Genomic DNA, 27,649 nt, shown 5'->3' with positions numbered 1-27,649 from the left:
CAGCTGGACATTCACGGGCCGCCGCGATGGTGCCGAAACCTAAAAGCCGAACCCGTTGATGAGAGTAATTTTGTGTTTTATTTCGTTTGCTTCCCCTCCAACTAAACATAATTGCAGCACGGGACGTTCGAGATGGTGGTGAAGTGATTTAAAATAATTTTACTAAAGCACCTCACCGCAGCGTCCGGAGCGTTGACATTTGGAAAATTAGCAAGCCGTTACGCGGGCCAAACAATGTGTTTTCAATTTAATAAATTTAACCGAAACTAAATTATGCCCATTTCATGGACAGTCTGGCTTGAAACAGACAATCCCCGCTGCGACATTTCCAGTCGTGTCACATAATGACACGGTTGTGGCCAGTTCGGACGGTCGCTTCATTGGAGCGGGCATTTGGGCCAGCACTTAGACTTGGGGCCAAAAACATTACAAACGATGGTTAGAGCACATCATCGCGGTGGAGGATGGAAAAAAGCGAAAGCCTCGAAATAAAAACGAGAGCAATACCCAATTTACCCCATCTTGGGGGCCACCACACGGGTTGCCCTCGCGTCCTAATGCGCATCTGACGCGGCCAGCCGAGGCAAAAGCAGGGCGAGTATTAATAAAATCAACAACAGCGCGCACTGACTGCAGTGGGCCAAACGGGCGCGTACGAAATGGTAATGGCTATGATAATTTTACAACCCGATCCGTTCGGCTGTGTCTCGGTGTGAGCGCGTGCTTAGGTGCTTATGAGCGCTGGTTGCGGCCCTCGGCCCGCTCGTTAAGGGCGTCGCGAGCGGTGGTCCGAGCGCCTGGTCGGAGGCGGAGGAGGTTTGGTCGTGATCTAGAAAAAAAAGGCATCACCGCGGTGCGGCTACACGTGATGCCCGGAAGGTGCGAGTGCTCTCATTATGGCGAATCTCGGGCTGCGTTGTGTTCGATTTCGTTTGTGGGGTGGATGAAGCCTTTGCTCCGTTTCCAATAGGTCCTCCCGAAAGGGGCTCGTAACGGTGTGTGTGTGTGTGTGGAGGAGCTGCGTGTTTAATGTTTGAACATTTCCACCAGGGCATTGCGACGAACAACGAAGAGAGGGAACTAGTTGTGCGAGCTGGCCGCGTGCAAGATTCCTTCACTTGAGTGGAGTGAAATTAAAAACATTGAAGTCTGTCTAACTTTGAAAGGGAAATTAGAACAGTGCACCGTTCTGTGGTGTGTCACGATTTGGCCGTTTAGCGCAGCTCGCCGAAGAAGGCGTAACGAAAGCAGTGAGCCCCATCTTTATCTCACGCAAATTCGCTGTGGGGACGGGGTTTTCACATGCTCCCTGTGTCGAAATACATTGTTGCACATGCACTTGTTCCAGGCGTCCCCAGCGCGCTGCATGTGTTGCTTTCGCAAGGAAGGCATGCAGATAACGCGGAACCGATAGCTCGTTGAAGCTAGGAATCCGATCAGCCCATGTAGATAATGCTAGGTTTTATCGCAAAATCACTTACCGACAGCAAAGCCGGTCGCTACTTTGTAGAGGTGCAACGAAGCGATCGGGCGAAAAAACTGATCCTATTCATCAATGAGCCACTTATTAGAGACCCCAAAGAGGCTGTGTGTGTGTGTGTTTTTGCGCATCACAATTTTGCCATGATTTTTTATCGATCGCCCGCGGCAAAGGATGAACTTTGCTGCCGAAGCGACGCGCGGACTCGCTTTAATTTATGGTCGTGTATTAATGTCAAAATATGACTTCGCACATCACGTTCACGGGGTTGCGGGACGACGGGAGGGGGATGCACCGGCGCTACCACACATTCTTGCCGTCCACCGTGAACGCATCGGTGGTGGCAAGAGAAATGATGCAGCTTTGCCGCGAAAGGCTGAGCGCATAAATTATGAAACATTTCCCCCCCCTCCGATGGGTTCGTTCGGTGCGCGTAGTGCGAAAACCGTGACAAACATTAAACCTACTCCCTACGCCCCTCGGGTGCGCATCGTTCGGGCTCCCGAGGGCTCCGCTCGCAAGACGCTTCTAATTAAGCAGCTCTCCCACAGGACCTAGACGAGCTGGTATTATCGAAAATAAATCTCTATCGACTTCCGTGCCGTGGTGTGTCGCTGGCTGGCACGATCGGTTGGGGTGCTCTCGTAAAGCAGATGATTTAGTGCCACCTGATTGCGAATGGACGGTTGAAGAGGAAACCCCATCCGCGCTTCAGCCGTGGAAATCTTGGGCAGTAGATAAAACGCTTCTTCTCCCTCGATTGGCAGAGTTTAGCAGCAATGGATCCGTCAGGCGATCGATCACCGATTGCAGGCAAATGTCGAGCAAATGAAACTGTGTTCGGACGCTCATAAAATGCAAAAACCGATCATCATCACATCCGATCGCATCCGTTTGGTGCGGTGTGTTGATGTGACGGCGAGACCGCACCGATTCCGATCGCTGGCAGGACACGAACCCCTGAAACGGTCTGCCATATGCAAATGAAAGCGTAGTTAAGTTCGATGAGGCATTGTTGTACTACTTTGGAACGCGGCTTTTGACACCTCGCGATCGGGAAGCGTGGTAGCCCGGATTGAAACCCTCCGGACAGCTTTATATCACACTGCGAGCTAATAAAACCGTCTGATAAACGGTGAGAAACCAACACCTAACGGGACATTTACGTGCCCGTTTTCGAATGGAGAATGCGAGTGGGAGAGGAGGGCGTTTGACGATCGAACAAGGGAAACGCCGAACCGAACCCAATCTGTGGAGTTCCTCCCGAAAAAAGCGCTCCCCGTCGGCCCGGGGTCGCTCTAATCAACTCGAACTCTTCGGGGCTTGGGAACGCGCGTAGCGATCGAGAAACGAAACGGCCGGGAAGGACGGGACGATAAAGCGGCTTGCCCGGGGGAGTGGTAGGCCTCCCGGGGCCCGTTTGAAATGTGACAGCTGAAGCACGATTTGTTGGGGTCTCGCACGTCGCACGGCGGGCGAGCCGCGCACTACCGGTAGGCGACCGTTTTGACGGCGACCAATTAATTATGAGTATTTCTGCTGTTTACAATTTCTTTATCTCTCTCCCGAGGTTCGTCGTGGTGGACGTTGGACGGTGTCGTGCCATCGCCGGTTACGGAGCGAGGTAGGCAGGGGGCAGCCGGCCTGTTCGCTGCTGGGAAACCAGCGTCCGATACCGAGCGACACCGACGGCACCAACGGAAGCGGGCTGGTGAAATATGGTGACGCGTACGAGTCCTCCGGTGCGCAAATGATTAAGCCGGCTAGCGCCGTGCGCCGTCCACGCCGGGAAGAAGATGAGAGCGTGCCGATAGGGCCGGTGCGGTAGCTGATAGCGCCGATGAATTATTCAACGAACGGAGATGTGAATGAAGTGGAACCAATTTTACCTGCAGCATGGGGAAAGATACGGCAGCTCGCGCAACGAGATTCTAAGTGGCGCCATTTTCAACACGTACACCGACACCAGCGCGGACATGGTCGCGTGTAGGTGTAGGACGTCTCTGTACGCCTCCGACAGCTGGGTACGTTTTGTCTCCGTAATCGGGTCGCTGTCACGCGATTGGCAAACACAGCGCGAAACGTACGCGAATCTGGAGCTGATCCACGAGGGCCGCCCCGAAGAAGATGGCCCAGAAGCTGCCGACAGGGGTTACGTAAATCACGCTCAGCAGTGTGCGATCTGATACCGGCAACCGGGGCCTCCTTCTTGCGGAGCATCTCTTTTTGTTCGAGGGCCTCGCTGGTATCATTAACCATTGCGACTAATAAGTGTCGAGTGCCATAAATAAAACCAACATCACGATCTCACATCACACATGGCGGTGGCTGCAGAAGGGGCCTGGAAGCTGTGTGCCTGGAGTGTGCGCGCACCGAGACAACTTGCCGATTCGTTGTGTGGCAGTTGTAGAACGACGAATCTCGATTTGTGTGTCGTGAGGAAGCGCGGGAGCGCCATCCACACACACACAAACACAAACACGGACAAACGCTGGTTGTCTGGAGGCCGCGCGGGGTGGAATTGTGCAATTCGGGTGTTGGATTTCGAACGTGAGGCAGTAATTTGATTTAGGTTCCTGCGAAACACTCCACCAGCGGAGATCTATGGGAACTTGCCGGGGTCTTGCGACCTCTGGTGGCAGCTCGCGAGTCATCGGAGGTTCACGGTGGTCCCTAAACCGTAACTAGACAGGCTGGCATGTGTGTGTGTGTGTGTGTGTGTGTGCAAGCGCCAGAAGCAAGGTATGCGTGATTTTCTTCCACTGCTCTCCCTCCCTTACGTGTTATGCCTCTCCTCTGTCCTACCGGTAAACATCTCCGTGTCATGCCCTCGGCAGCGGGCAGCCCTTAACGAGAGGAAGCGGACACACGACGATCTTTAGCGCATAAATAATGTTGCGCCAAGTGTACCGGCGGCCTGCTCGGATGTGCAAAAGTGGGTTGGTGGGTAGGGAAGCAGAAGAAGAAGAAGGGGAGGAAGAGAAGAAAAAACAGACGCAATTACTGCCGAGTTCCTCGGGGCTGCCTTGCCAATTGCGCTGCAGCAGAGCAAGTACCGAGGGTTCCACTACCGGATGAAATGAAATTGATCTTTGCTGACTTTTTCTCATCGGCGAGCGGTGGGGAAGAAGCGGGCGGCCGACTAGAGCAAGGTCATAAAGATGCACGCACATGATTATCGCGCGCCTGCAGTTGACTGCAAAACGACCCCGGCGGTGATGTTGCCCTCCGCGCGCGCATTGATGCGTGTGCACTGCGTTTGCGTTGCGCCTGTAGCCGGTGGGAAAACTTTGCCGCCTCTCTCTCTCTCTCTCTCTCTCTCTCTCTCTCTCTCTCTTTCTAATGCATTACAAGCCGCCATCGCCTTCAGGGGTCGCCAAGGTAGTTAAAGGTGCGGGCTAACGATGTCGAGCTCCAAATGGTTTGGCACATACCATTTGCAGTGACTCACAGATAGAGAGAGGGAGAGAGACATTTTCAGCATGTTCTACAAAATGTGCGTGTAATGTATTGGAGCTGGGGCGTTGCCGGTCTGGAAAAATGGTCTTTCCAGTTGTCTGCGAGGGCTTGACCATCGTACCACCATCGTACCGGTGGTTGGGGCGATTCCGATTACGTATGCATCAGCGTTCACGATCGCCATTGATCGCGGCCAGATTGGATCGCGATCGCTCCAACCCGGGACCACCCTGAAGCCCCGAGAGCGTACGAACAAGAGTGAGCTGTTGGTGCAGATCAAAATAAATTGATCTCACAGTCGGTGGTGGAGGAGGAGGAGAAAAAGGAGGAGAAGGAGGTGTTTCGCGTACTACCAACGCCCCTGCGCCACGTTTAGAAGCACGGGTAGAAGTTAATTAATAATGAATCATAACTAATGTTTTGGCAAGTCGCTTGATCGCTACCAGGGCCACGCGGTGAGGAGTTGGAGGTGCGCGGGCATGCCATCGGGATTGTTTCTGTGCAGTCAACAAATTGCCCCTTCATGCCGAACACCACATGCCCAGCTGGGACCGGAGGGGAGCCGCCCAGTCTGGGATGCTTCTGGGCGCTGGTTGGACTGTCAAAATTGTCGTGTTCGGGTAAATACCAAACAATTTTGTACACCGCGCCCAACCTGAGCGCGGTCTTGGGTGCATTCTTGGTTGCATGTACTAATTTAACCCCTCCCTTCTCCCCCCCCCCCTTCCCCCCGTTTGCTGCAGCTCCAATGAGTGGCAAAGGTGCCAATCGCACGTCACCTACCGCGCTCACGACCTTCCTAATGAAGCATGACTTTTTGACATAATTGGAGTCACCACCCACACACACCCTCACAGTGCCTAATCTGCGATCCGAAGGGCGTGATTCACCGTCGTCTCATTGACGATTCGTAACAGCTCCCAGCCTGCTCTATCGGATCCTCATCCTTCTGTGTGGGGAAGCGCGCCAAAAGGCACGCAAGCGAGCGCAGGCGACGAACCCCGCTCGCGTCGATTGTAAATTAATGTTTATTTTATTCGGTGTGAAGTTGAAGCGCGCTTGGTCAACAAAATACGAGCTGCCGAAGACGAACCTCCACTCAACCGGATTGGAATCGGATTGTATTTACATTTACATTTCATTTCCATATGCTACCGATCGGTCGGTGGGGATCGAGGAGCGTGGCTTTTTTTCGGGCCCCTTGTTAGCATAAGCATGAATGGGGAGGCTCGGCATGAATGAAGCAAAACAGATGATCTCCAGTGAACGGGGGGAGCAAGAGCGAAAGAGCTAGACATTTTCCGGATGGACGAATGGGGATGTCGCTTTATCACACAGCAGTTCTTCTTCGCTCGTTTCTCTTTGTGCAGCGTGGAAGCGGAAACTGGCGCTATTTATCATCACGGTATTAATGTCGGTTGAGTGGCATTCTGCGTGGAGTTGATTAAAGCTGGCGATACCTTAAAGTAGACCAAACCACGGGTCCGTGTACTAAACCGCGCTGTTTATGTTTTCGCGTGCAAGCGCGACTGATTTAAATCGTTCGATCGATCGTCTAATGAAGCAGTGGAAACGTTTGTTTCAACCGTTCGGCAGGGAAATAATTCTTTCCCTTGATGGTACATGCTTCCCGGAGCAGGGGAAAGAGAGCGAGAAGGAGAGCTGCTGTATATCAATGCGAAATTATTTCATCGCAGCGTTCGATCGCAAAAGCGTGTTTTTGCTAATTTTATTCGAAAAGCAAACGAGGTTGCCCTTTGGCAGTTCGTCTCGTGCTGCTCGGTGCTCGCGAGCATTCCCACGCTTCCCCGGTTCAATCTCCGGTGCTAATGAAAAACTCCACAGTGACAGTGACAGAAGCGAGGCGGAGAGGGCAGGCAAGCGCGAGATACGATCAAGCGTTTCAATGTCGCCTAATGAGGTGGCTTCTGACGGGGAAGCTTTTCACCCTGTTTTGATGTGCGTTTGCGTTTTCTCCCTGCCAAGCCAGGCCGGCTGCTCACTGTCACTGGGCGGTTGGTGCCCTCGGGCGGGAATCTGCAAAACAAGGCGAGAATCTCGCGGGGTTGGGTGGTTGGGCGTTGGGAAGATGTGAACGCTGTGTTGAAACATTATTACTCTGCGAAAATTTCGGCTGCCGTCAAAAATGATCATCCGCCACCACCACCACCACCACCGATGTTGATGGGGCAGAAATAATGTTGCATGCACAGCAGACAGGATTAAAGCGTTCACCCCTGAGGGGCAACATATTCAGAAGCCATTTAATCTTCTCCCCCCGCGGTGTTGGACATCTTTTCGTGAAGGAGCGCGAGGAGTTTCGCATCAACGCCGCATCCATCATTGTCTGGGGCGGGTTGCATGTGTTGCAAAGGGTCGGGATGAAGTTTATTAACTGAATTTCCCGTCTTTTTCTGATGTCTGTGATGCTGTCAAAGTTTGGCGATGATTTTGGATTGCTGATGGTGCAAGTGATGGTGGCGGGTAATAAGCTGCCGTCGGGTTGGTTCTGCCTGAATTTCCAATTAATACATCACCAGGCTAATAGTTGTCGGATGGCGCAAGTTCACGCATTTATCATTCCGTGTGCCGTGTTGCCCGCTGTTGTTTGCACACATTTGCACACATAAAATGTAGTGAAACGCCACCAAGCCTCTTTGCGACGCGCTGGGAGAATCCTGTTCCCGCGCGGATGTGCCGCATGCATGTTTGGAGGACATAACAATATATCATATTTGCTTCTCCACTTCTGTACAATCCGCCGCGTGGGTTTCGGGTTTTTGGCTGGCTCGGTTTTGCTCGGTGTTTTTCGCTTAAAATGAGACCACTTTTCACACTTATTGGACAAAAAAAAAAGAAAACGAGGCCAGGGAGGGCCGACGAACACCGCCAAAGCGAGCGCGTAAAACGCAGATGCTCCAACGACACATTCGTGACTGTGGTTTTTTTTTTTGTTTGCCGGTGCATCCGATCCCAATTCTCGGTGCACTTTCCTGCTACCCTTGGCTGGCTGCGCTTCCTTTCTGAAGATCTTATTTATTTTCGATGTTTGTTTGTTTGGCCGTAAGTTATTGCCACCGCCGGCCGCGGAGCGTACCGTGGCGTGTGTTGTTAGCTTTTGTTAAATTGATTGCTTTTATAGCGTGTGAAAACATGCATAAAGAAGGCAAATGGAGTCGCTTTTGTGGGCCACAAAAGGAAGGCAGAAGGAGCCAAAAAAAAAAAAAACCGCACCCCAACACGCACTAAATAACAACTCAAATGCATTATGACACGACTCGTTGCTTGTTGTTTGGGTTGGTGGTGCAGTTTGGCGCAGGTGCAAAAAGGAAGCCAGAACGAATTGATAGCCCGCAATGAGGGGGAAGGGGACTGTTTCGCAACAGCATCGTTTCGCGATTCGTGTATCGATACTGCCAGCGAGCGACAAAAAGGGAAGGCGCAAAGTTTAAGCCAGACTTTCGGTGACAGGTTTGTCCAATTAATCATCGCGCGCCGGCCAGACCGCGCAAAGGTGTTTGTTTGCGCAGACCGCGCACCGCGCACCGTGCCTGCTGGAGTGCGGCGTGCGTACAATAAACTTCAAATGCAAATGAACATGTTAACTTATAATAATTACATACCGCCCGCCGCACACAGGCGCGTAGGTGTACATTTCGAGCAAGCGAGCGCGTGTTTGGTTTTTTTTTTCGCTTTTCGAGTGTCACTACCCCGTTCTCGTCACAGCTTGTGTATTATTTCTCCGTATCAACGCAGCGCCAAATCGAAAGCATTGGGCATTGGGGAAAGGGGCATAAGGATGGAAGGGTGTGTATCGACGATGACGACGTCGTATCGCTTAATAAAGTGGGGTCCGGCTGCTGCTGCTGCTGTGCAGGGCTTATTTATGGCATGTAATCTGAAGGTAATATTTCATAAGTAAAATAGACACACTCAGCATCTAATCGACCACCGCATCGGAGAGGGCTCTAGCGGCGCGGGTTGGTGGTACGGTGCAAGCTCCCTTTTTTCGCGTTGTTGTTGCAGCAGCAGCATGCATGGAGACCGCTTTGCGCTGCGCATTGGCAAGTGCGCAAGGTGTGCATTGCTAAGGGCAGTTTTATAAATCATGCCGCATGCCGGCTCATCTAGCATTAACTCCTTCTGTTCTGTTCGGGATCTTTCGCAACATAGTTATGTGGCGAGCCGCGTTCGACCAGCGGCAATGGTCCCCAGGGAGATAAAGTTCATTTTTATTAACCTGTCGGGTGCGGGAGCTCGACCAATGTCGATCACAGCAAATGGGGACAAGTGTAAAAATAATCCTACACAGAATGTGTAACAGAAATGTTGCGCAATGTGACGATTTATTTTTTTGAAATTGATTCGAAAAATGTTGATACGAAGGTAAAATGCATTCTGCAGTGGTAATAATTCTTCTTCTTGACCCCTTGTTCACCCTTCAAAAGTAAACCTCCGACAAGGGGGATAAATCGTAGCAGCATTTTATGAATATTGAGTTTTGATGTTCGCTGGATAGCAAGGTCGAGGGCTCGCAGCGTCGTACGATTAAGACGCCGTAATGTGTTGCTGCGTCGCGTGCATTAGCCTCGATACGATTTTTATACGCTCAACCGCTGCGATCGAGATGCGAATGAAGCCCCTCGAGCCACCGAGGGGCAATATACGCACACGTACACACGCGGAACACACGCGGAACGCTTCGGGTGATGAAAGAGGATGCACCGAACGGCCGGCGAACGAGCTTTGCGCGCACGAATCCCGGAGCCTTAATAAGAGATGCAAAATAAAATATTGTCCGGTGGTCACTAAATGATCGTAAATTATTGGTTTTGACGGTGGCGGCTTTGCCGGATGCTTATCGGATGTGTGTGTGTGTCCCCGGATGCTGTCTTCTCAGATGGAAGATGGTAACAGCAGCAGCAGCAGCCGCAAAAAAATCAATATTATGATCGCAACCGCACTTTTCGTTAACGATTATTGGCACTGTTTAAGCGCAGCACAAGCACAAACCAGTAAGGTAAGCAGGAGCAGCAGCAAAAAAAAAAGTTTTATAAATTCGAAAATAATTGCCATCATATTTCCTCGCTCTCCTGCGTGTGTGTGTGTGTGCGTGCTTGGATATAAGCGATCAGAGGCAATCAGTTTGTAGCCGCCAGTCAGCGAAGACAAACAACAACGCATTCCTTTTTAGGTTTGGAGCGGTTTGCGTCGACCGACGAACACAGGTGATAATTCGATTTTTGGAGAGGATTCATTTCAAGGGTGCAGGAAAGCTGCCATGAAGGGCTACCGATTTGAGAAGCTTTTATCCGTAATCGGTTTCTTCCATTGGTACAGCGAGGCAGCGAAAGAGCGAGCGAAGTGGGACCGAAAATTGCTCGGCAAAGATTAAAATAATAAGTCATATTTCACGCGACCCGTGTTACCGTAGGGGTTACTTATCGCGCGACGCATATCAGGGAGTTGCTTGCTTTCCACCTGCACTACGGGTAGATGAGTGATTTGAACCTTGTGTGTGTGATCGACGCCAAGGAACATTGCGCCATAAGTGTCATAAAGAGATCAGTTCCGCTCGTAAATCATTTCAACTGCGTTTGGTACCAGCTGAACACACACAAACACACACACAGTCCCTTGAAGTAGGCCACGATCGCATACGGTGCAACCCTGGCGGGCCTCTTGCGGGGTCTTGCGCAGTTCCAGTGGCGCACAACGCAGCATAATTCAGATGCACTTTAAAAGTCCATTTAATTAAAATTCACCAGAACACACACACACACACGGGGGAGGGAGGGGGAAAGAAATTTGTCCATTCGCAGGAGGTACGAGAGGATGGAGGGCGGGTCAGGTGGTGACCATTTCGCCAGGAATTGCTATAACCATTCGTTTTAATGCACCATGCGGTCGGGCGGCGAGGGCCAGGGTCGTTTGTTTTATCTTTTGCGTGCTTCCTTTGAAGGTTGGGCCGCGGTCGGCGATGTGTCTGGTTGTCTTTTTTGGAGCCAGTGTGGTGGCAGGACACTTCCCGTGCACACCGCCCCGCCCCGAGGCGGGGAAAAGATTTAGTTGTATTTCTGCGAACCGAGAAACCACGGCGAGATATTCGCGTCCTGTCTGTGGGTCCGGCTGTTCAGCGAGTCGCAAAAAAGCAGCATGCCCGTACCGCCCGTGTGGGTCGGTTGCAGGTTGCAGGTGATTTTGTGCCGACCCCCGCAGAGTTTACGCCACCTTCCGGATGGGGTGTTGGTTTTGTTTTTTCGGTCGGTGCCGCCGGGCATTCGGTGCGGGGACACACCGTGGAGTTGGCAAAATTTATTGACCCGTACCGGTACCCACCGACGAGTCGATTGCACACGCGCCACCCAACGGAAGTCTCCATTGCGGCATGCTTTAATTGGGGATGATTTAACGAAATCGGAATGAATTGGCTTCTGGTCGTCGTGGTCGTCGTCGTCGCACAGCGTGTTTTCGTGTGAGTCAGGTGGAGCCATTCAATTCGCAACCGAAGCTCCAAACTCGTGACCGAGCATTGTGCTGTGCAACAAAGTTTCGAAATAGATTAGAGGTCATTAATGGTGGCCAAACGGAGCCAATTAAATAGAACCCGGAATGGTAGCGACTCATTCTTAACGACACACACACACACACACACACATACGTAGACGCAAACGTGTAAAGGCCATTTGATCCTGCCAAGAGGTCCCAGAGGCGAATGGAAAGAGCTTTCGGTATCGATAGATCGGGCAACGCAAGCAAAACGGGCAACCAGCATTGGGAAATGGTTTTAATTGAATTATCAGCACCGAAAATCGTTTACCCACGGAGATTTATTTCGCGTCACTTTTGGGGACGGTTCGGCCACAAAGGCCACAAACTGCAATTGCACCTTTTTAAATTCGATTCGGTTGGCAGCCAAATCTCCCGCTCCGGGTCGAAACGGACGGAGAAAACACATTTTGACATATTGCCTGATTATTTTGATTAATATCACCGTCCCCAGGGCAACGGTGGCAGCGGGGCAACGGTGAGGGCCCGTCGGGCAGTTGCCCCGGGGGCTCATCCAACCGGGGGCCAGTGCGCGAATGTCGTCGGGTGTCGTTTGCACATAGGGCAAAGGCATCGAAACCTGATACATTTTTAATTACGAGCGCGCGCAGTTTTTGTGTGTTTGGAGTTCGTTTTGTGCGTTTTGGAGGGTTGTGGACGAAATGGAATCGACGATTGGTGGATTGCGATGAGCGTGTTTTGTACTGTGCTGGTCTGCCGCTGCCATCCACCACTCCCGAAAGGACCTGGGGGGCCGGTCGTTGCCGCGCCGTTTGAAGCGCGCAAATCGCGCTCGGGGAGCGCGCGATCCTTTCCCGCAGCACTTGCGAAATAATTAATTTTAATTAACGTGAAAAACAATTCGCGAATCGTGAAAGCGTTGCAGCGACGCGACCTTCGGCTCAAATTGGTCACATTCCCCCCCTCTGTATGGGGCTGTGAAAAATGGGTGCCCAATGTCTTTGCGGGGCTTTGCCAAAATCTCGCCAGAATCTGATCGGCCGCAAAACTTATTGATTGCTATCGCAGGTGTATTGCTTCCTGTGGCCATTTTATGGGACAGCGATGCGTTCTCGGTGTGCTGATTAATCAACGGCAATGTTTTACTTTACGCCGTACTGTTCGGTTCGGGCGCACTGCGACTTCGGCGCGCAAATGAGTGCTACCGAATTTTCAATTAAAAATGAGAATTTTAATTATCACCATCGATTTTACATGACCGTGATCGTGATCGCAATGGGAGGGCAGGGCAGGTAGGTGCGATCTCGACGGTGAGCCTTTCGACCACCTGCAGTTTATCACAATCGCGGGCTTTAGCATGCGGGGCTGTCGATCGGAGCGGATTCGTTTGGCAGATTAATGAAGACAGAAACTGTGCTTGGCTTCTGGCGTTGCTGGGGAGGGATATTGTGTTTGCTTCATTTCGAGATCGTTATCAATCGGCTCTAGCTAGTTTATGACTGGTGAAGGATGGTAAGCTTTTACATGTTAACATGAACTAAATATTGCGCAAGTATTTCCCTTTTCATTAATGTTTCTGCCAAGCGACGAACCTGCCACAAGATCATGCAAAACACTGACGGAATACAGTCGGACCATTTTTTGTTGCTTTCGTTGCCGTTGACTGCTCCCCATAATCGAGCATAGAATGCGGAATGCGACTAGACCGACTGGTTTCAAATGGCATCATTCCACACCGATGGGTGCGTGTGTGTGTGTGTGTGCACCGTCAGCATTTGGATGCAAGGGTGCGTGCGATGTTTTTTTTTTTTTTGCTACGATGCAGCAAGTTTGTGATTCCATTCCGAACGCGTCGCCTCGAACGTATAAGGAGGCGCAAGAAAAATAACAGACTCGAGCAAAGCTCTTCTCGAAGCTCACCGGGAGCGCGTTGGCGGTGCATCGCGCAAATAGAAAAGCAATCAAATGGGTGTACAGGATGGGGGAGACGCGTTTGGGTGTTGGTGGTGGTGGTGACCCGAGTCGCTCTAAAAGGTGAGATGATTAAAGGCCGCACCGGTGCCAGGCTGCGGCTGCATTCGCTTGCAGTTAGCCGCACGGGTACATCACTTAATTAACACAATATTCCAGTTTTTTCTCTCTCTCTCTGTCTCTTCACCCTTGCTCGGTTTGTTTGCCCTGGTGTGCGCTGTTTTTTGCTTCACCGTGTCTCGTGTCGTCTTCTTCTTGGCGCGGGACGCGTGCGATTCACGCATTTTCTGCGATTTGCGAAGATTGAACCCCGCGCACGGTCAGTCCGGGCCGTTTTATTGCCGTCTGGCGATCGGCTCTAATCGATGTTCGATTTGCTCTTTGCTCTCGCGGGCCGAGGAACTGTACATAAACCGAAGTGTAAACGAAGGGCGAGGGAGCGTCTATCGGGTGCATCAGATCGAATTGCACGACTCGGGGAAGATCGCAGGCCCCGGCGTGGAATGTTGCTACGATTTTTTGCCCCACTCCGCTCTCCTGTTTACTGTTCCGATCAAAACGACGATTAAATCGACATTTAGATGCATAATTCATGTTTATGTTTCTACGGGACCCGATAGTTGCTGGTGCTGGTGGTTGGAGGGCAGGCGGGAAATGAAATGTTGTGGAACTATTGAAAGAAGAACACATTTGCAAAGCGCTTATTTCGTAGCTTGAACCATCAAAACGGTTCTTACAGTCGTATTCAAACGACCGATATCGTTTGAAGATTGCAGCGCGATGTGCAATGTTGCACTTTTAACCTCTAGCGAAGCATTACTGAATGTCTCTTTCTTAGCTGGAGCGGAGTGGAAACAGCAATCAATCAAAAGTCCTGCAAGGGGCCAAACGGTGCGAAAGACGTCGGCTTGAATAAATTAAGGTTCGTCGCTCATCCCTGTGTTCTTGCCAGCAAATCACTACCGATAAAGAACGTCGGGGCTCATTCAAAGCGAATCATTTGCTGTCGGGTGGCGTCCGGGCAAAGCAAAGGCACAATTTTGCTTCACAAAGACAGAGGATGAAGAGAGGATTTTTTTAGGCAACGATTTTAGTTGGGAGCTCGAATGATAAATGAGAGTGCCGTTTTGCAAGGAACGGTTTGCAGCTACCTTAAAGCGATCCGCAACATTAAGGGAAAGTGTGATCGAGGATTTTTGTTTTTGTTATTTCCAGCCGTGTTGGTACTTTCGTGAGGCAACCAGAGCGCTCGCGCTCCCTTTGAACCAGCGTGCGACAGGGCGCACTCACAGGAAATAACTAATCGACCACGTTCAATCATCGCTCCCTTTTGCTCCAATTTTCAAGGACCAAATTTTGTGTTTCAATGTTTCGCAATGACATGGCAAACATGGGAAGCATCTCCATGCTCGAGCCCGCGGGGCGTGAAGAAGCATTGTACCGACGGCACCGTTGGCGCGCTTAATGCAACGCAAATCACTTTTATCACGATCGAGCGCGATTTCGGAAGGCGAACGATAAATTGTGGAACGACAGCAGAAACGATCGCGATAAATCGTGCTTAGGGTGTGCGAGTTTTGTCGCAACACGCCTGTCAAAGGGTGAGGGTGATTGGTCGCACACTCCCGGTAGTAGTGATGCGTCGTGCTGCTGCTGCGCCTGCAGTTTGCGCTCGACGGGTGCACCCCATGTACGATCGCCCAAACGATGATCTACTTTGTATCGACGGTTTGAGTTTGATGCAATCGGCACGTTAATTTGGCGTGCGGATCAGTAATCGGGGACCGTTTTGGGGCAAATGGAGCAGCTTGGCGATACCGGGGGCATGTTGAAACTCACGAAAGACTTCAACGCAGGTAGCATGAAACGAACCCCGCGCTAACTGTGCTAAGAGTTTACATTGGAAGTTTGCTCAATCATCCGTATGTGATTTCTCTTCCCTGCTTTAATTGTTGATCATGGTCGAAAAAGGAAAATTAGTCGCAGCTTAAACATTATTCATTTTAAAGCAAAACTTAATAGCTGACTGTGTTATTTATGCTTTAGTGTCAAGAGTGACACTTTCTTAGGATCATTTTAAATTTTCCGTTTTCTTTTCAATCAACCACTGCCCCGAGGCGCGCATCGTCCCAGCCCATTTGTCACGACGTAAGGACCCATCCAGTCATTCCGTCCGGTTGGGATCGATTATCGAAGAATTAAGCCTTCCTCCAAACGGCCGATTCGGGAGTATTTTTTGCAGGTTTTATGAAGGCCGTTAAGTTTTACTCCGTTCCTAAGCTGTCGGCCATTAGTCCCCATCCGCTCGCAGTACCACGAATTAAGACCGTAAGCTCGGGCGACGACATTATATTACCTATCATTTGCCCTCCCCACATCGGTTGCCAATTTCTTCCGCCGTACTCGATGGCAGATAAGGCTTCCCCGAAGATGAAAATTAAGAAAGAGGGCTGAAATGCCGTCACTTTTCACTCCCCGAAACCAGTTCGACCGTGTTGGCGTGGGACGAAATTGTCTGATCTAAAGAATTGTGTGGTAGAGGGGCGGGGGTCATTTTAGCGCACATTTGGATATATGCCGTTTGGGTGGCAGCGATAACCATTAAAAGTAAATGAAAGACCGAGCGGAGTAGGTAGTGAGAAGGCCAGCGAAAATAAGTCCGACGAAAAAAAAAAAACTGTCATACAAATCAGGTTGTTTTTATGGTGCAAATATCGTAAAACTCCGCATGCTTCCTTGGGTCTGTTGCAGGCTGGAGACGAAACAGAAACAGAGGGAGCGCAGGCTCGGTGGGCGCAGGCGCAGACTTGAAGGCGTGATGACGACAAATCTCCAGCGAAGATTTCATTGGCCCGAAACGTAATCGACTCCTTGAAATTCACCGCACAGTGCGAGTGGGGCGGGTGACGATTAAATTCCACTCAACATATCGAAAGATATGCTTTCGTGTGAGTTCGTGCCGCTAAGCGCTTTTGATACGGCGCGATAAAATGGCAAAACTTGATATCTTGGTTGTGCTGGGTGATAACCTCCAAGCAAAAGCTCTCTGCCCTTTTCACTTTGCCAGAAACCGGGAAACACACATACACACTCACACACACAATTGGAAGCATACATTGGAGAGCAAGTGATCCACTCAAAGGGATCGTCGCTGTGGTTTGAAGCTTGTCGGCCACAAGAACCAGTTCCTGGCTTGTCGGCAAACGAAGCGTCTCGAGCGAGTGATTTACGGAGCAGCAGCCCGGCATTGCTCGGTATGTGTCTATCTGTTTGTGTTGTTTTTTTGTGTGTGCTGTTGCTGTTGTGTTTTTGCCGTTTGTCTACTTGCGCAAGCGTGCGCGATCTAACCCGCGGTGATCGGGAGAATCGATCGAGCGACGAGCATTAATTGTGGCGTCGTCGTCGTCGTCCTCCAGCCTAGATGCACCGACCGATTCCGAAGAGGATCGTGTGCTCTCGATCAGAATGCGATAATCTTGCACAATCGGCCGTTCAATCATGCTCATTACACACACTCTCTCGTGCGAAGGGCTCACACAAGCCCTCGGGCACTGCACGCGGCCGTTTCGTTGCGCCCGTTGTGTACCGTTGGACGAACGCTAGGTGTTCCAGCGCGGGGCTAGGGTGCAAGTGACTGGGACGAGGGGGGGGGGGGGGACAAAATATCGTTTGCTCCCGTTCACCGCTAGGACCAGTAGACGAGCCGGTCTAGACGGGTGCAAGATCGAATGCGCAATTTTCACTCCTTCTCCTCTTTCTCGGCAACGGCAACCGAGCGGGGCAAACGTTGATGAGAGTGCGTTTTTCTCGCTGCCTGGCTTCGCCTAATGCATCACCGCTGCTACTGGAGTCTTCTGCCCCGACGAGGTTGTCATCGGACGTGTCCGAGTGCTTACCGAGCTGCCTTGCCCGGTCCATCTGGTCAGTCCGTCCGTCAGTCAGTCAGTCAATGAGTCAGCCAGTCAGCCACATAAACATCCGGAACCAATTGACCCGCAAAAGTGGCAGCAAAAGACCGGGGGAGGCAGCCAACGGTCAAATTGACAGAGTGTTGAGGTGGCAAAGAGAAAAGCATCGGCATGATAATGATACCTAAGCATGTGCAAATTGCTATGCAAATATGTATTTTCACGTTTGGCGTTTGGTCTCTTGAAGGGGGGGGGGGGGGGGGGGGATGATGGGTTCTTTTCACACATTTTCTTCGTCACCGGAGAGCTCGCACCCCGGGTCGAGCTGTGTGTCCTACGGTCGCGGGCTGCGTTCTAACTATCTGGAGACCGTGGGAAAATGGTGACCATTCACAGTGGCTTCGGTGTGATGATGAATGAATTGGTTCATTCATTTATTGTGGTCCAATTAACGCGTTTGAGCGGTTTATAATTTCCTGCATGCTGGCAATGGGAGCTGGCAGCGTTGGCCAAGCAACATGTCATGGGATTGTTTAGGCAATCCCGTTCCCGTTCAAATGTGTAGCTCTCCTTCAATAACATTTGTCTGTGATTGATTATTACCAATAGCTTGTACAATTCGGGTTATAATTGTTCCATTCTTCACTTTTAGAAAGTTGCGACCTTCGCGCGACGACAAACCTTTTTGAAACGGCACAATTTGTTAAACATCACTCAAAAAGGAGGCTGTAAAACGTTTCAATTTTAGGGCCCGATGCGTTCTCAAAGGTCACAATTGTTCGCAGCGACGCACGCGGAATCGGTACCCATCCGTTTAATTGAGAAATTTGTCATGAGTCGTCCCTCGACGTCTTGGAGAGGGCTCGTGTGCAGACTTTGAGCCCGCGTTTCTGATGGCAAAGGACGGAGGTTTGGAGTGTCCCGGGGTCCCTGGGTGGTCAATGCATCACCGTCATCAGCGAACAATGATTAATGGAGTCATATCGAACGCTCTAGTCACCCGCGTCACTAGGCGGGCTGCGTGTCTCACTCACCGCTGGACGCGATGTTTCCGTCCGGCTCCATCTCTGCGCGGACGGGCATTTGGTCACTTTTTACTGAGCGTTTCGGGCACGCGGGAATACCTCCAAAAACCCCACAGAGCGCGCGCCCGATCGGGCCCCGAAGAGATTTGCGCCATTTGGGGCTATTGATTGACTTCGTGCGGGTCAACAATTTGATAAATGACGGAATAATTGAAATTGATTATGATTTTTCCCACCACCACCACTGCCACGAAGGATGGGTCGATTCCGGCGCAACATTCCACATCAAACATTGCCTTTCCCATATTATCGTCCATTTCGAAGCCCAAAAAGTACCGACCCCAAAACGGGGGGGAGATCTTCCACTCCTGACCGGTGATCGACGAAGATCATTTGGAATCAATCGATGGATTGCAAGCTACCTCGAGCCGTGAGTGTGTGTGTGTGTGTGTGTGTGTGTGTGTGTGTGTGCGCTGTAGCAATCTGTTCGGATAGGTCCATCCCCAAGGGAGGCCCGCTTGCTCAGGACGGGTCGGGATGGCTCGCGAACCGAAATAGCCAATCAGTGTACCATCAGCTAGGCCCAGTCTCGATCAAGGGCTTCGATCCCATCCCATTCGAGGGAGAAAAGTTTGGTTTGGGAAAGCAGGAACCAAAAGGGGGATGAGGGGAGAGTGAGAGAAAATGTCATAAACAGTAATTGCGACATCGTGAACCGGAGGCACGCGCGTGATTTGCGGACTTTATGGACGGGATGTATTTTTTTATTATTATTATGCTGACCGGAATTGGCCGTTTCGGTGGGCACACGCGACCCCGCCGACCGTTCAAGCACCTTCGATTGGGCTGGCTGGCTGGCTGGCTGGCGTTTGCGCGAGCTTTATCAAATTATGGAAATTAGGAAAATTAATAATAATCATAATCGTCTGCTGATGATCGAGACGGCGTACGGTGGCCTCCGCAGCGACCCGCCGCTGAAGATGATTATTAACAACTTTATTGCTATCGAGAGCTTCGAGTGGAGTGCGAACCAAAACGAGGTAGGTTCTGTCCGTTTGTGAATTGCTCGACGGTCGGACGGTTTCAGATTCTCGCCGTGCGGGAAGATGCATTTGAATGGTGGCACTTTGATGGCACAGCACAAGAGGGTGCCTTAGCTAGTCAACTAAGTCATAGCGCATTCAGCCCAGGTGCCATTCGTCTTCCACTCCTGCCTGACAGGTGTGTGAGTGAGTGTGTGTGTGTCCGTACTTGAGGTGTGCATAATCGCACCAGTCCCGGAACTTGCGCGAATGTTTGAAAAGCAGCTCACATATCCATATCCGTCAGCTGGCAGACGCGCTGGCAGACGATCGATGGAGCCAAAGGGGCCAACAATGTTGTGTGCCGAGGTCCCGGGCAACTACAAATTGATATTCGACCGGCGGGTACGGCGGGTGTCATCCCGGGCAGCGTGAGAAAAGTATCGTCTCGCCGCCTTTTCAGCACGTGAATCGACACGAAAGATAAATGATGCCCCGAGTCAACCCGCGATCCATCTCGGTGTCGGCCGTGTGTGTGTGTGGCTGTGGGTCGTCCCAGTGTGCATGTCGCACGCATCGTGCATGCCGTCACGTTTTTGTGTCTCCGCGCGGGCTACATCCCTCGTGTGCCGCTTATCGCCCTTCGATACCCCCCCCGAGAAACCGGATCATCCGAGGCGTCAAAAGCCATCATAAATAGTTACAAATCCTGCGGCTCAGGCCGGGCCGGGGCTGTCGATCAACGAACGAGAGCAAATAGATGGGGGGGTCCTTGGGCCGACCCGCTGCTATTAACAGCAGTTTGTAATTCTGCTCCTCTAAGCCCGAGTGCCCAAGGCCCGACATGTACCTAAAAGTGTTTCCGATCTGCTGTGCCGACTGTCGGGGGCCACCCCTTTCAATCCCGACTCGAGTATTTGTCCAGCTCTTCACTGTTCGGCCGAGGTCACTTATGCAAGATCGATCGAGATCTCGGCTCGCTCGGCCGGGGGAAAAGGCAGCCGTAAAGGTGCGCTCGCTAACATAATTCGTACTTACCATCATCATTACGGGCTTAATGTTATCGCTCGCTGTCGGTGTTCCAGCTCGATCCCGCTGATCTTGCATCAGTCGGAATGGTTTGTGCACACACTGCAGACCACCGGCAGCCGGTCTCGTGCGAAGTGTTCTGCGAATGAAATGGTGGGGGAAAAGAGCGGAGAAGAGCGCAATGGTAAGATTTTAATTGAGCAAAAACTAAAACCATACAAACCCTGATCGGGCAGCACGGCAGATAGCGGGAAGGAGAAAGAGCTGCATAAATTCCCTCCGTCACCGATGGTGACAGTCTAATTAAATTTTATTTCAACTATCATCTTCATGCGATCGCTGCTCGACTATCGCGTTAGGGATAGAGCGGCACCGCGAAGAAGGTGACTTTGTTGCGCAAAAAACAACCGACAACAACTGCAACCCGAAGGACCCAAACGGGGTTCTTAATTTATGGCCGCAACATACGCAGCTAGAGAGGGCTTCGCCGCTGAGAATGGGTTCGGGGCGGCTTCGAGCCTGACTGGAGATAATTGATGATATTGCACCGACGATCTTGTTCGATCTTATCTGTAAACACCCGTTCGGTATTTAGCAGAGTCCGATGACCACCGATCGTAGATGTCACTGCGAGAGAGAAATGAGGCCAGAAGGAAGGGTGATTTATAACAAGATCCGATCGGTTGGCTACTATAATTAGTAAAACTGTAACTTTAATAGATTAGTTTCCTCTCCGCATCTCCTTGCCAGCGAGCGTGCCGTGGACGATGCATGGTGGAGGAAATATAAATTCCATGTGAACTGGTAAATACAGACTGGGATTGGTTGTGGAGGAATTTTCCCGACTTGAGATCCACCCAGCGACACCAGTTGTGAGAGAGGTGTGTTTCGTTTTCATCTAATTGCTACCCAATACGGTTTCCCTTTCATTTCCATCCGGTTGTGGCTGTGGCGAGGTTTCATCACCATCATCATAATAAGATTCTCCCGGGCGCTTGTTTGGCCGGCCGGCCGCAGGAAAACATTTATTTAGATGTTATGCGTGTTCCGTTTTGGGTGTGTTTGATTTCACTCGTCGTCGGATGTGGGCCCGCAGAAGACTTCCGGCGGGGAAAAGCTGCACTGCCCGCTGAGGTAACTCGCGGAACGGAACCGGGCCCGTCGTTAGCTTGTAAATCAAAATCTAACCAGATTAGAGGGCTCGGCCGCGCTCGTAATAAAAGGATGATCGATGGAAAATTATAACGTTTCACTCGCTTACTCTTCGACTTTTAGCGGTCGAATCTTGTTAGCGCATCGAATGAATTCAAATGACTGCTGAATAAAATGAGACAACGCAGGGGGGAGGCCAAGCCATTTGCGCCGGTTCACACCAGACCACCGATCGATAGAAACCGAAAATAGCGCTTGCTTTTGTGTCGTGCCTGAAAAAGGTGTTTGGGAAGCATGTTCGTGGGCCAATTCTCACGCAATTTCTCCCTTCCAGTTCAGCTTGTTGCTCCGGTAAAGATGTACGCAAAAAAAACATCGCTTTTATTTGTTCATACGAGCCAGGCGAGCTAATTTACTCTTCGCCATTTCGGATGATCGAGATTTATGAGTGGCAGAGCGCATGACATGCTCCACTGATGAGCGCCGATGTCTCTCGCTAATGGAGCAGAAGATCTTCACCATCACACAAACAGACACACACACACACACACACACACACACACACACACACACACACACACACACACACACACACACACACACACATTACCCCTAACGAGTCGAGCAAGAGCTCCGAACTCCCACCCGTTTTCCCACCTGTTCAATCATTCGGCGTCCCACGAGTGTGCGAATGTCGCTGCACCACTTACCACCTTTACCTTGGGTGACTTCGACCCGATGGCGAGCAAATGGAGACAGTTGGCCATCGGCACACGATATGCACTTCCTAGATCGTCCTCAGCGCAGGTTGTGGCAAGAGTTTATGAGCTTTTCTCCTCACCGTCGTTTGCCGTCGCCAACGTCGTGCGGTCGGGAAACCTGTCGCAATGCGAAAACATAAATTTCCAGCTGATTTAAAATGGCATCCAGTACGCGGCATCAGCCGGATCGGATCGGCGTTGTTCTTTGCCCATTACACTGGCCGTCCGGATGCCGAGGTTTATTGGTCGGGAATTCGTTCGCCTCGTTCGTCGGCTGCTTTATGACAACTCGTAAATCGTCGTACGGGCTGCGGCCTGTCCACCCAACGAACGGGCGGCGGCAGGGACTGACCCCAAACGTTAGGTGTTTCAATTAGGTGTACTATTTCCGCCATCGGAGCACGGCGTATGCAAACGAGATGGCCACCGCACGATGCCCAACAAATGGACGGACAAGTACGCAATCAATTAGCTCGTCAGCCAAAGACGGGCAGCACCCAGCGACGAGGCGTCCGGGGCCTGGGCACGAGAGACCTCGCAGCCACGACCTGGTTACGCGCACTCCCGGGTGCAATAAATTGGACATGCTTTCCACCTGCCACGCCACGGGAACAGATGTTTTCACTCCGATGGTTTGGTGCGATTGGATGCGATGAGAAAAGTCATGTTCGGTTAGACTGGTCATTGCAGCAATGCGCCCGTCCGGGTCGGGAAGATCACTATCGAGCGTTGTTTCTTTATTGTTCATTTGACAAACGAAAGCCACTTTAGTGAGCTGCGACAGTAATGTTTTTATGATGAACTAGTAAACGCGCGCTGTCTGATTCGCTGGATGTCATCCTCCACTTATCGGTTTTTTTCTTACAAAAAACAAGGGTTGTAAAGTAAAGTGAAGAAAGTTGTTGAAATGTATTCAGCCCTCGGCTAACCTTTGCTAGGATTGGAGAAAAATTGTGCAGACGGCATCTGGGACGAGTTTTCGCTGCCTCAAATCGTACCCAATCCTTTAAATATCATGAAGGCAATCTGTGCCGGAATGATGAGCGAAAGGGGAAATAAATATCTGCGCGTTGATTGGCGAAACGGGAACGATACTGGTCGTCGCTGCATCTTCAATTCCATTAGGCAGGACAGTGCAAAGCCGGGCTGATCTATTCGCAGAAAATAAAAGCCATTTAAGAGATAGCAGCCGACAGCCGACCGAGCGAGCGAGCAAGCGATTGTGCATATTCTCCCATCTCGACCCGCTGAGTTGCCACACCGTGAGTTGAGGGCCATAATTTCCTTCCATTTCTCGTCACCTGGCAGAACACGGTGCAGCTGTGTTGAGCGTTGATGACGGGGGCCCAAGCTATCGCCAAGATACCGGCGCTCGCCGGGCACAGATCATCTAATCGCAGCGAGCGAAACATGTTTTATCATTCGCTAGTGAATGAAAAATGATAAACAAAACAATTTAACATCAAATTACCGCAACATTAGCTAGCGGACTGCCTGTATTTCATCGTGCCGGACGAGCCGGACGATCCGCGACGGGGAAACAAAACGATCGTGTTCCATAAAGCACCTTGTGCGATTGGAAAACGATTGGAAAACGTGGAAACCATCATCCTTCCCTCACAACGCCCGACGGTCGCAACGTTTGCTTTATTGAGTATGTTCTTACGAACAGAGCTCTGCTCTCGGGCCCGCGCTCGATTCGGCGAGGGAACAAATAATCATAAATCGTGATTTTATCATCAATAGAAATTGCCTCCTAATGTGCGTCCTGAGCAGGAGGCAGGGAAGGAGAGAGAGAGAGAGTGCGGGGCAGCAGCTTAACGGAATGAATACATCATAATCGACGGTTTGTGTGGTGGGTCCCCGGAACCAATACCGATCGAATGTCATTATGATGTAGCGGCGGTGGCTGGATTTACGATTGGCTTCGCTCGAATACACGACACACACAAACACACACACACACACACACACACACACACACACACACACACATCCACCAAACGAAAAGAAACAATCAAGCTTTCGTGCCCAAACCAAACCGGGAGTGGAGTATAATGATAAACTTCGACCGGATCGGCGTACAGGTGTGTTTGGCCGGAACGAACGAAACTCCCGGCCTAACTATCGGGTTGTCACCGCCGAGGTTGGTTTTGGCATTTCGCCTTTGTCCAGCAACATTCCTCCTTCAATGAATCATCTCCGCTTGCACGGTTGGTGTGGTTTGTTGGCAGCTACAAAACGTGAACTCGCTCTTTTGAGACCATTTCTGACCGGATCGAACGCGTCCGGAGCCCCGGGGCGTAGATATTTGCATTATTCATGAGGTGGTTGGCTTTGGCTCGGTTTGGCTGAAAAATCTGGAGCAGCTTCGCGCGGACACTTCCTCGACGTTGGTTGCCGGAAGCCATCGGTTTGTCGCGATGCCTGGAGGTATGGGACGACGTTGACCGTATTTCGTGGTCTCGTGGAGTTGCCTCGGGACAGAGCGACGACAAAGGATGTCCGGAAAATTTGTCGTAGCTCAGACAGATTGCGGGAAGTTTTGGCAAATAATCTAGATGGAGCTTTGAAGCACAGAAACGGAACATCAAGATTGTCCTGTTCGATTGGATGGGTAATTGAATTATTAGCAGTGGCAACAATCCAGAATGCTCCGTTGCAATGCTACTCGAGCTAGTACAACGATCGCTCGGATACGAATCGTACATTGCCGCGCTTTTCACGTAGCGATTCGTTTCGGGAAGCAATGACACGCAAACACGAGGCACGAAAAATGACTTCCGACAATAACCCGAGGCTATTCGCCGCAAACAGATCGGTGCACCAGGGCACAAATGTGGTAGAAATAAATGAACGCTGGATGAGATCATGGATGCGGTATGTGTAGGTGCGGGTTGTTTGCAACCCGTCCGCTCCCAGAATCGAAGAAGGAGTGTGTAAGGTCTACTTCCTTTTATCGTCCCCAATGCAGCCAGGTGTGTTGGGGATGGGACGAGCGGGAGGCGATGGGGGGGGGGGGAACAGTTAATTTATTTAATGACTTCACAAACCATTATAATTATGATTGTTACCGACGAGGCGCGGGCCCCGGAGGTGGTTGCGCCGATTGTATGCAAACGCGCGCGCCACACTCGACAGGGACGTTGGAATTTTGCCATGAAATTCTTTCTCCCGTGGGGTGTCCTAGGTGCGCGAGTGCTGCGGCTTGCATAATTTTTTGTCGTCGACGCCGCTAGATCTCCGTTTCGGTTTGGGTGCCATTTTTTGTTGTGTATGTGTGTGTTGGTACCGTTTCGCGGAATGATTCCGAGCGGCAAAGGAGCGCACCCCGTTTGTCGCTATTAGTGGTGCCATATTTGGTGTAGCAGCAGCAGCAGGCATTCGATCGCGCGCGCGAGCTTGCGAGCAATGAAAATGCACCCCGACTTGAGCGCCGTCGGTATTTCTGCGGGGGACCGACCAAACTGCACCCAAACGACGCAGAATTTCTACCACAATCGGGGTTTGGTCAAAATTCGTCCCAGTCGCCGACGAGCGGGGACGGTGCCGCGCTGTCCAATTACTCCACCGACCTTCCGGGGCTCCTCGCCGCGATGATGCTGGCAAAGTTGGCAACAAAAGATTGCACGCAAAGGCGCAACCGTATTTACATACACGTTGGGGTCGCGTCGGACTTCTGCCCAAGTCGGGAAAGTGGGTAGTCGAAGTGGACTTCCAGCGATAAGGAGCGCTACAGTGACGCTACAGGACGGCTCGGCAGTGCACGCAAGCGCACGAACCGGTGGCCGATTATCGAGTGCGAGCAGCTCGGCTCGGTGCGTTGTGCGGTTTATGCAAAGCAGCTTGCAGCGTGGAGGTTGAGGTTATAAATATTGCATGAGTCATGAGTCTGCAGTCGGTTGCCAACTACCTGCCGTACTGGGCGGCAGGTGAATATATACGTCGCGCCTGTGGTTGTGCTGCGAACATACCGTGCACTGCATCTGCTGGATCCTGTTGCCCCGCATGACCGCAAACTGGGTTGACCTCTTACCGATACAAACCCAAAACAAACCACAAGTTGCGAGTTGCACTGCGCCATCACGACCCAAAACGGTAGGGACTCTGGCGAGCGACAGTTCTCGGAAACATTGTAGCAGTTCGGTGTGGTCTTCTTCGGGCGTAGTGGCAAGTTAATTACTCCGGCTGTACGAGCTTTCACGCTTCACCGGATTGGTGATGTGATCGAACAGTGGACAAGTGAGTTCACACCGGCCCAATGCGATGTCGGTTCGCGTCAAGTGCGTGTGCTCGCTGGATGAAGCAACGGACCCTCCACCGAACGTACCGAAAAGTGCATCGAACGAGGTCGTCTGAAATGCTGAAACGAGAACTGCCCCGGGTAATCCAATATCGCAGGATCCCGAGGGTCCTCGTTCGGCCCGAGAGTGATCAGTCACAAAATTTTGTCAGTGTCATGTGCATTTAGCCGGTTTTTCGCTGGATGGTACCTCCGGCTGGCTATGCTTATGCTGGACTTATTCCGCCCAGACACGGTCCGTTGGCAGGACACATGTTTTAACGCTCGGGGCCGTGTTGTTCCACCTGATTGCATCCCGGACGCGCCAACCGTACACATCAGGGGAGAGAGACGGGAGAGGTGCATCGTGTTGCATGCGGTTTGTTGTTGGCAGATCGTCCTGCATCCGCAAAACGGCACAAAACCGCACAAAGGACAAACTCCAAAAAGTAAAAATGCATCAACCCCACGCCCCGAGGCACCACAGCATCCCGGTAGAGTGCCAACGGGATGCGGTGGAGTTGTCCGAATGATGAACTCGTGTAAGATGACTCCAAATTGGTCTTGTCAGGCCGAGGGGTGTCGAGGGCGAAGAGGGAAGTGTCTTGGGTTTTGGGAAATCTCCGCATCGGTCCGGTGTCAATCTACGTTACCATTTCTGATCCACTGCACACACGGCAATCGCGGCCGGAGATGGTCGCCTCATCTCGCTTTGTTTGCGCCGGTGAGTTGGGCGCAAGGTGAAGCGAGGAACGGTTCACACGCTGCACTTAGCATTGGTCAATAATTCTTTGTCCATTTTCTTCCCCCTCCAAGAGTGGCCCTTGCAGCTCCATGTGCCTTATGCCGTGAAGTGTGACCCAAGCGGACGTGACGCACCGCAGCGTGCCATAAGAATTTATGACCAGTGAACTCTTGCGGCGGCAGGGCATTTCCCAAGCTCCCAAGTCGGGGGTGCATCTCCAATTTTTTCTCCAATCCCGCGACCCACGACCGTGACGAATCATTGCCGGCGTGGCCGGTTGACCATTCGCGCACATTTGATTGATT

General features: G+C 51.4%; 1 protein-coding gene across 6 annotated transcripts in view; it reads right to left on the bottom strand.

Moving 5' to 3' along the window:
* Nucleotides 1-27,649, bottom strand: part of LOC121589346 (myb-like protein Q) — a 102,960-nt gene that overhangs the window by 16,946 nt on the left and 58,365 nt on the right. For all 6 annotated transcript variants that reach the window (XM_041908183.1, XM_041908181.1, XM_041908178.1 and 3 more), the window contains exon 4: nucleotides 20,414-20,543. The gene's annotated coding sequence lies outside the window, so the exon portion shown is untranslated. The remainder of the gene's footprint in view (nucleotides 1-20,413; nucleotides 20,544-27,649) is intronic.

Source organism: Anopheles merus, chromosome 2R (assembly GCF_017562075.2).
Source record: "Anopheles merus strain MAF chromosome 2R, AmerM5.1, whole genome shotgun sequence".
Taxonomy (NCBI): Eukaryota; Metazoa; Arthropoda; class Insecta; order Diptera; family Culicidae; genus Anopheles; species Anopheles merus.
Note: the sequence above shows the minus strand (reverse complement) of the source record. Positions and strands in the feature narration are given on the sequence as shown.